Raw genomic sequence first — 9,791 nt, 5'->3', positions numbered from 1 at the left:
GGTATCCCTACATAGACAGGTCCATGTTTACAGGCTTAAATTTGATGATATCAGTCCCATAAAAATGGATGTTTTCTATTCAATAAAACAAATTTCAGACAAAATTAACACCTTTTTTTTGCTTTTCTTTGAAATAAAATGAAACAATTTAAGTGACTTATGTGGGTTAATATTATGTAGGCAAGAAAAGGATTTCTAGGCATTTAGAAATTCCCATCTCCATCTGGAGACAGAATGAACCGCCTGTGGGTCATTGTCTCTGACCCAGGTGGGACTGACAGCGGTGGCCAACATGGCTTTCAGGACGTTTCTAAAAACAACTTTAAGCATTGAAAAATATCTACACTGTTATTTCCTGTGTTGCTTTGGGGTGGTGGGTCTTAGATACGAGTAGCATCAAGTTTGTTTTTCTAAACTGCTTCTCCCTATGAGAATAGTAGAGGCAGTTACAGAAAAAGAAAAGGAAGAATAAATGTAAAGTTGTACGTGAATTTACAAGTCAGTTTTTATCTGCCCATCTTACCTTGAGGAAGAATGTCATGTATTAACCAAGAATGCTGAAGGTAAAGTTTAGTCCCAGCGGTATCAGATCATGGAAGAAACAATTTATAATACTGGGAAAATCTGAAGAATCAGTGAGTCTGTCATTGATATTATGGTATTCTTCATTTAATGAAAAAACAAGGGTGTATTTATTTATTTATTTATTTATTTATTTTCAATATATGAAATTTATTCTCAAATTGTTTCCGTACAACACCCAGTGCTCATCCCAAAAGGTGCCCTCCTCAATACCCATCACCCACCCTCCCCTCTCTCCCACCCCCCATCAACCCTCAGTTTGTTCTCAGTTTTTAAGAGTCTCTTATGCTTTGGCTCTCTCCCACTCTAACCTCTTTTTTTTTTTTTCCTCCCCCTCCCCCATGGGTTTCTGTTAAGTTTCTCAGGATCCACATAAGAGTGAAACCATATGGTAGCTGTCCTTCTCTGTATGGCTTATTTCACTTAGCATAACACTCTCCCGTTCCATCCACGTTGCTACAAAGGGCCATATTTCATTCTTTCTCATTGCCACATAGTATTCCATTGTGTATATGAACTACAATTTCTTTATCCATTCATCAGTTGATGGACATTTAGGCTCTTTCCATAATTTGGCTATTGTTGAGAGTGCTGCTATAAACATTGGGGTACAAGTGCCCCTATGCATCAGTACTCCTGTATCCCTAAAACAAGGGCGTTTTTAAAGAGAACATAACTACTACCAAAAAGGGAAAAGATGTTTTTAATCTAAGTTTTGAAGGATTGATGAAACATAGACAAGTAGTTTTTTTATTTAGAAACTCATAACTTTTCCATGACATGGATAGATATAGCACTATATAACTTAATTTTTTTGTTTTTATTTATTCATTTATTGAGAGAGAGAGAGGAGTACAGACAGAGAGAGAGGGAGAGAGAGAGGATCCCAAGCAGGCTCCACATTGTCTGCCCAACGCGGGGCTTGAACTCACAAACTGTGAGATCATAATCTGAGCCGAAACCAAGAGTTGGACACTTCACCAACTGACCCACTCAGGTGTCCCATATAACTTGATTAAACACAGCTCTTTTGATACACAAGAGAATCAGGAGTGGAACAGAGAGGCAGTAAGTTTTGAAAAACAGTACCCTTGTATTAATTGTCTACAGCTATCATAAGGAATTACCACAATTTTGGTGAACTAAACAACACAAATATATTATACAAATATATGTAGGACTTTGGAAGGTTGGAAGTCTAACACAGGTCTCACAAAGCTAAAATCAAGATGTCCACCTGAGCTGGTCACCCTCTGGAGGCTCTAAATGAGAATCTCTTTCCCCACCTTTTCCAACACCTTTCCACATTCCTTGGTGTGCAGCCTGTTTCTATCTTCAGAACTGGCCCCATGGCAGCTCTCTGAATCATCTGCCATTTCCACATCCTCTTTTTGATCAAAATTGGGAAAGGTGCTCTGCTTTTAAGGGACTACATGAGTAGTTTGGACCTACATCGAGAATCCAGGATCACCTTCCTACCTAAAAGGTCCTCACTCTTACTCACATCAGCAACGTCCCTTTTGCCAAGAAAGGAAATATATTATTCTCAAGTGTGGTTGTTTAGAGAACTGTTATTTTGCCTACCACACTCTGTTTCAAAGAAGTTAATACGCTATTTCCATTGTACTTAAATTCTCTTGCAAAGAATTAAAGAAACCTTTCTCAGTTGCTGACTGCCACACACACACACACACACACAGGTTTGCTCACAAGTAAAAAAAAAAGTAACAATAAAATATTTTACATTACATGTTATTTTACATTAAATGTTAATAATAACTAAATTTAACAAATTTTGAATTTTAATATAACTAGTTTTATAAAGTCAATGATGGATGATCATTTTCTTTCTGATAAAATCATAAGCCAGATTGTCTGGGGAAATTAGTAAATGGGGACTGAAAGTCAATGACAATTGCCATTTGTTCTATCTGCTTTAGTGTGAAATTCTTTTATGAAATTAAAGAGCATAAAACTAATATAATTGACGGATGGCAAAAAGTAACAAAAGGTCATCCTGATACTGCTACTCCAACATTTTCAATAGACAAGACACTTCTGTATGGTTGATGTCTAGCAAAAGTTCTCTGAAGTCAAGAGCAGAGTCTTGCCAGTTTTCTTGTTCTCATATAGTGTCTTTGGGGCCCAGTGCCGTCTCAGCAGAACATCACTCTCGAGTCCTAGGAAGTAAAGAAGGGTGCCTTTTAAACAGTACCACATCATTGCATGGAGTTAGTTTTTATATTTGTTCTGTGTTTACATAAATTCTGAGTAGGATTTAACTTATTTCACTGACGGCCCAACTGGGTCTTCCAATATCTGATTTAGGATGACATACACAATGTTAATCCAGCCTAAAATTATCTTCAAATTAATTAATTTCTATTTGCTAGGAAATTCCACATTTAAATATTCAGGCTGATACTATTTCTTAAAATTATAATAGTAAATAAGATAAGTGAAATCTTGTACTAGAGAAGAATTCCAACTGACTGAGCATTATGTTTCTTGATCAAGGACAGTTTAGCTTTTGGAAACTGGAGAAAATGAAAAACGACTCTAGTCCTTAAAATGGTTACTGTGTAAATCAAATTAGGGATTGACAGTGCAGAAACTTCCTGTAGTTCAACATTCTTCCCAAACCATCTAATCAATAGAAGCATGATCAACAGGAATACAACGTAGTTGTCACCTTGGCCTTTTAAGTGTGGTCAGACAGCACATTGATGAGAGAGAAATGCTAACAATTGGAAGCAATTGAAGAAAAACAGGTAGCATTTCAAGAGCAATAGTAGAAATGTCTGAGTCTTACCTCTAGTATTGACTCCTGCAGAAACTACTAATTTCAAGGAAATACATCTTTTGCAATAGAGTTTTTGACACTTCTTATTACTTCGTTCATTTTGTTCCTTAAAATTAGGTAGTAAGGATTCTTATAACTATTTATCCTATAATTGCAAAGCAATTGGAGATTTGAGGGTAAGGATTTTCAAGAATGGAGTCCCGGGACTTCTAGTCATTTATTTCTTTGTCACAGAAATCTGCATTATCTTTCTGGTGGCTATTACCTATGCCACCACACCAAGGAAATTACCTACGTCCTAAACTGCTATTTTACTCAAAAAGTATTGATCCCAAGAACAAATAATGTTATATTGTTTTCCATGTTCAAATTAACCTCGAGTAAACCATGAAAAAATTCAACAATGGAAAATGAAACCTAAAATTAGAAAATAATACATGTAATATGATCATATCTATTTATATGCTCATTTATATCATAGTAATTGTTGGATATTTCTAAGAGTGAATCTGCCAAAAACAAACTTTCTTTATAAGAATGGGTCCTAAAAGGAGTTTGATAAAATTATAATGTTTCTCTCTGTATCTTTCTCAGTCTGGTTTTTAAGTTGATTCCCAATTCCATGCCTGATTTCAAAATATATTTCATGGGACATTTTTACAGACATAGATGTATAAACAGTTGACTCTTGAGCAATACAGGTTGAAACAGCATGAGTGTACTTACACACAGATTTTAAAAGTAAGTAAATATATTGAAAATTTTTTGGATATTTGAGACAATTTGGAAAAATTGACAGAGGAATTGCATAACCTAGAAATACTGAAAAAAATTAAGAAAAAGTTAGCTATTATTGTAAGAATATATAATAGATATAACATACAAAATATGTGCTAATTAACAATGCTAGTTGTAAGGGTTCCAGTCATCAGTAGGCTGCTGGTAGTTTGTTTATCCCAATGTTTTAAATGATTACCTTCTTTTCATTACACTTTTAGAAACATAATTGGAAATTACTTTCTCTTCAGAATCATCCCTTAAATTTTCTTTCCTCTAAAATGTGATTTAGGGCGCCTGGGTGGCGCAGTCGGTTAAGCATCCGACTTCAGCCAGGTCACGATCTCGCGGTCCGTGAGTTCCAGCCCCGCGTCGGGCTCTGGGCTGATGGCTCAGAGCCTGGAGCCTGTTTCCGATTCTGTGTCTCCCTCTCTCTCTGCCCCTCCCCCATTCATGCTCTGTCTCTCTCTGTCCCAAAAATAAATAAACGTTGAAAAAAAGTTTTTTTAAATGTGATTTAAACAAAACGTAATTTAAAAAAAGCAATTGCTTTTGTAAATATCTTGTGTGTAATGAGAGTAAAGGTAACCATTCTGTTTACTTAAAAAAATGAAATGTTTTGGGGCGCCTGGGTGGCGCAGTCGGTTAAGCGTCCGACTTCAGCCAGGTCACGATCTCGCGGTCCGTGAGTTCGAGCCCCGCGTCAGGCTCTGGGCTGATGGCTCGGAGCCTGGAGCCTGTTTCCGATTCTGTGTCTCCCTCTCTCTCTGCCCCTCCCCCGTTCATGCTCTGTCTCTCTCTGTCCCAAAAATAAATAAACGTTGAAAAAAAAAAATTAAAAAAAAAAAAATGAAATGTTTTAAAAATTTATTTTCCTGTGTATTTTTTGAAGTAGTTTGACCACATACATAATACCAATTTATTTATATTTCCCTCCTCTGAAATCTTAGTTATATGTGAAGAAACATAAGTGTTGTGGTGATAACATGTGTCATGTGTTAAATTACCATTGAAATGGAAGGTCTCTTATACATACTTCTGAAAGCAGTAATGCTTATGTTTATATTCCATTTTATTTTTTATTTTTTTAATGTTTATTTTTGAGAGAGAGACAGAGACAGAGTGCGAGTGGCTAAGGGGCAGAGAGAGAGGCTGACACAGACTCTGAAGCAGGCTTCAGGCTCTGAGCTGTCAGCATGGAGCCCCACAAGGAGCTCAAACTCAAGAACAGTGAGATCATGACCTGAGCCGATTGGATGATCAACCGACTGAGCCACCCAGGTGTGCCATATTCTGTTTTAAATTGAATATTTCATTAAAAGAACGTGTCTATAAAAGACAAAATAGTAAGCCAACATAATGGCCAAAGGATTTGAGCTACAAAAATGATTATGAAGAATATGAGATTTATACGACCTATCATACAGCACATTACCTAGCCACACGTCTCCATTTCAATTGGTTTCCATAAATCAAGTCAGAATCAGTAATTTAAAAAAAAAAACTTTTTGAAGTTTGAAAAATACTTTGGCTCTATTGGTGTATCCATTTCCCTACTCTGTAATCTTGTGATTAATAAGCATCCATTTTCAGATTTTTACATATTAATCAAATAATATTGAGAAGTGTTTATACTTACAATATTTGCAAATTTGAAGAGTTATATAAAAAGTATGCAAATAATTATAAACCCAACTCCTCATCAATAGATTAAAGAAGAAATGGGTTGAACTTAAAGAGAAAACTAATGAAAGTGTAACACACTTCTACATTTTAATGTAATCCACTGTATTCTTCAGAACCAATGCTACAGAAATATACGAATTGCATCGGTAAGATTTGATTATTTGTATATACTTCCACTGGGCTAACAACCGATGTAGGCATTAAACTTTCGTTTTATCTTCCTCTTAATAAAAATAATTTTTCTCTGTAAAACTAGTCTATGTTTTAATGAGAGCATAATGATAGTTAAACTCTCTCTGGTGTCTAAAGACATGGAAGTCAATGCATGACTTCTGTCTTAACATAGTATACTAGATGTAAACAACCGAATTTAGTAGCAAGGTATCTTAGTCTTACTTTGTTCTCTAAAACACATCTAACATCAAATCTGAAACATATTTAACACAGAATTCACAGTGCAACTCTTTACTCCGAAAAATATCTGAATATATTCATTAGCTAAACATCTAGATATAGTTATATGCACAAATGGATAATTTCCCATTTTTCAAATCTGACTTTTAAAAATCTTAGATAATCTCTAACTTTTTAAGTCAACTGAATATAACTTAAAAAAACAAAATAAAATAAAGGCTATTGATATCACTCAACTCCCACAAAATATCCTCACAGAAATAAATTAGCAGAGTAGTGGGAGTGGAGTGTTTACAATAATATGACAGTTTATTGACTCATGGGTGGTGTATGATACCATTGCAACAATCTTGGTAACTCATGAGAATTCTCAAACAATTCACCTGATCGACCAGTGTATTGGAGAATATAGTGAAGTCTAATGTAAATCCTGTAATTGCTTGAATAGCAGAGAATATGCAATAAATAATAAGGAAATAAGAAACAATGAATAATAATTTAAACGTTCAATTGCATCTATGAATATAATAAAAATCAGATTTTTAACTATTTTAACCCATTCCTGGGTTGCAATCAGATGTCAAAGAGATTCTACCCTCATAAAGCATAGTCTCTGGGTAGACAAGCAATCAATGGAACATAATAGGAAACAGAATAAAAATAAATGTGCACATGTCTTATATGTTTTCAAGTATATTTTTCATAAAGTTAAAGAATTACAAAATATTCCTTTCTTGCTCATCACAAATGTTATTTTATTAACAACTTGTTCAATATGTAAAAAAGTTCAGTAATTTTTTAATAATACCTTAAATATACATATAATCATTTCTAATGTTTTTTTCTTATCCCACCAATATCAGACTTCAACTTAGATTTATGCCTTAAACACAAACTTAAATAAGCAGAATGGTTTCAGAGATTGTGACCTGGAATATATCTTGCTAATCAAAGATCCTTGGAAGACTGTGCAAATGCTTGTAGAATAACATATTTTCTACCCAAGGACCCAGTCCAGATTCAATTTACAAAAATTGGATCAAACTAGGGAATAATTTTTTTCACAAGAATATAGGTTTTCTTAATTAACTTTTAAATGTTTGTTTACAAATCATTAACCACTGAACAAGGAAGCTGAAGGAGTGTATGACTTAACACTGAACATATATTACCATAAAAGAATAGTCAGATGTGAAGGTGAAACAGCCCTGATATGGGCATCAAAAATAAAACTTAGGACACAAAAATTCAGTTCATGAAGAAATTTTTGAAAAACAAACACAATGGAAGTTTTACTAATATTATAAGGGAACCATTAAATCTGATATTTGTTTCTTTAAAAATGTCTCTCTTCTCTTAATCATGAAATATAGTGCATATTTATTTTAACAGACTTTAAAAGTAATACTTTAAACATCATTTACTAAGCAAGAAAAATACTAAAAAGAATTATTGTAATTGTGTTAAGTAATTTATTTTGTTTGTATTTGTTCTTGGTTTTCTCCAAATTATTTCTTCTCTTAAATCGAGTATGGAATCACTATTGGCCTAATGAAGTCTCAAATGATTAAAAAATCCCACCATAGGGCAATTACTCAATACTTGAGATAATAACACATTTGCAACAGATTCTTATGGATATCCTTTTCTTTCTTTGAGGAAATGTTTTAACTATGTGTCTTCCAAGAATTTATTAATCAGGATGACAATAAAATAAGCAAATAATATTCAAAATACAACTCTGACTTTATTAACCTTAAAAACATTTCTCTGTTCCCAACTCTGTACATCTGCTTCTCATTTTAGAGATCAGAATTTCTCTCTTGAAAAAATGATAATGAAATTAAGGAAAGAAGGAAGAAAAGAATGAAAGAAAGAGGGAATAGAGGAAGAGAGAGAGGAAAGGACGAAGGAGGGAGAATGGGAGGGAAACAAAAGATAAACCTGATAACTATTAGCCTTAGGACTGGGAAAGTCTTACACAGAAACATATTATTTAATCCTTTACTAAAAGAAAAACCAGGCCGCCACATTATGTAAACTTGTCTATCTATATGAAGTAAAATCTGGATTGTTTTTTTCTACTTGTTTTTAATGCGTTCATTAATAGTACAATTATGTTGTAATGCTATCAAGAGTTTGGATGGAATTTAGCCTGCTGGCCATGTTCTTTATCTAAAAATGCTAATGCAAACCTCAAGTTGAGAATTTTAATATATTGATCTATCATTTGGCAAATTGCAGGCTAACAGAATTGCACATGCAGCAAGTCAAATATTTCACAGGATTACAAAGCAATATTTATGTGGACACAACTACACTAAACATAAAGTGTCAGCCTATGGTTTCATTTATTCCATAAATATTTATTGAGCACATTTGTGTGGCTGGGACTGCACTGGGACATGGTGACGCTGTGATAAACAAGGCATAGCTTTTGCAGGTAGAACATTTATTCAAGGCAATACTTGGCTTTCTGAACAAAGGGTGCTTCTTTAATTTTTTTAATGTTTTTTAAATGTATTCTTTTTTTAAATTTTTTTAACGTTTATTTTTGAGACAGAGAGACAGAGCATGAATGGGGGACGGTCTGGGAGAGAGGGGGACACAGAATCTGAAACAGGCTCCAGGCTCTGAGCTGGAGCACAAAGCCGATGCAGGGCTCGAACCCACGGACCGCGAGATCATGACCTGAGCTGAAGTCGGACGCTTAACCGACTGAGCCACCCAGGCGCCCCTTTAAATTTATTCTTGAGAGAGAGACAGACAGAGTGCAAGCAGGGGAGGGGCCGAGAGAGGGAGACACAGAATCTGAAGCAGGCTCCAGGCTCTGACCTGTCAGCACAGAGCCCGACGCAGGGCTAGATTCATGAACCTCGAGATCATGACCTGAACAGAAGTCAGACATTTAACCAATTGAGCCACCCAGGCACCCCAAGGGTGATTCTTTAATGGCTCAAATAAATACATGTTAGGGCTAGCAATCCAAACTTTTAAGAATAGTTTTCCATAGCATTTTGTTCTTTTTAATTAGGCTTACAATAATTAATATCTTTGTCTAATATATCTTCCCTTATAAATACCAATGTCTAATTGGGGACATAAAGGAAAAAGATAACATGAAAGCCTCTTAACATCCTACTCAGACCTTTTTTTTTAATGTTTGTTTATTTGTTTTGAGAAAGAAAGAGAGAGAACGTAAGCAGGGGAGGGGCAGAGAGAGAGGGAGAGAATTCCAAGCAAGCTCCGTGCTGTAAGGGCAGAGCCTGACATGGGGCTTGATCTCACAACTCTGAGATCATGACCTGAGCTAAAATCAAGAGTCAGTTGCTTAACCGAGTCATCCAGGCACCCCTGTACTCAGAACTCTTAAAATACAGTATATGATATATATTTAAGTAAGGAAGAAAGTGAAATGACATTACAAATGATATTACATAATTTAATCCTTCCTTTGGTTGGACTTATTACTTCCCATATACTAAAATCTGTGCGTACACCCTTCCCTATCTCAGTAAGTGGCAACTCC

The sequence above is a fragment of the Leopardus geoffroyi genome, chromosome C3 (assembly GCF_018350155.1).
Source record: "Leopardus geoffroyi isolate Oge1 chromosome C3, O.geoffroyi_Oge1_pat1.0, whole genome shotgun sequence".
NCBI lineage: Eukaryota > Metazoa > Chordata > Mammalia > Carnivora > Felidae > Leopardus > Leopardus geoffroyi.
The sequence above is the reverse complement of the archived record's forward strand: the minus strand, read 5'-3'. Positions refer to the sequence as shown.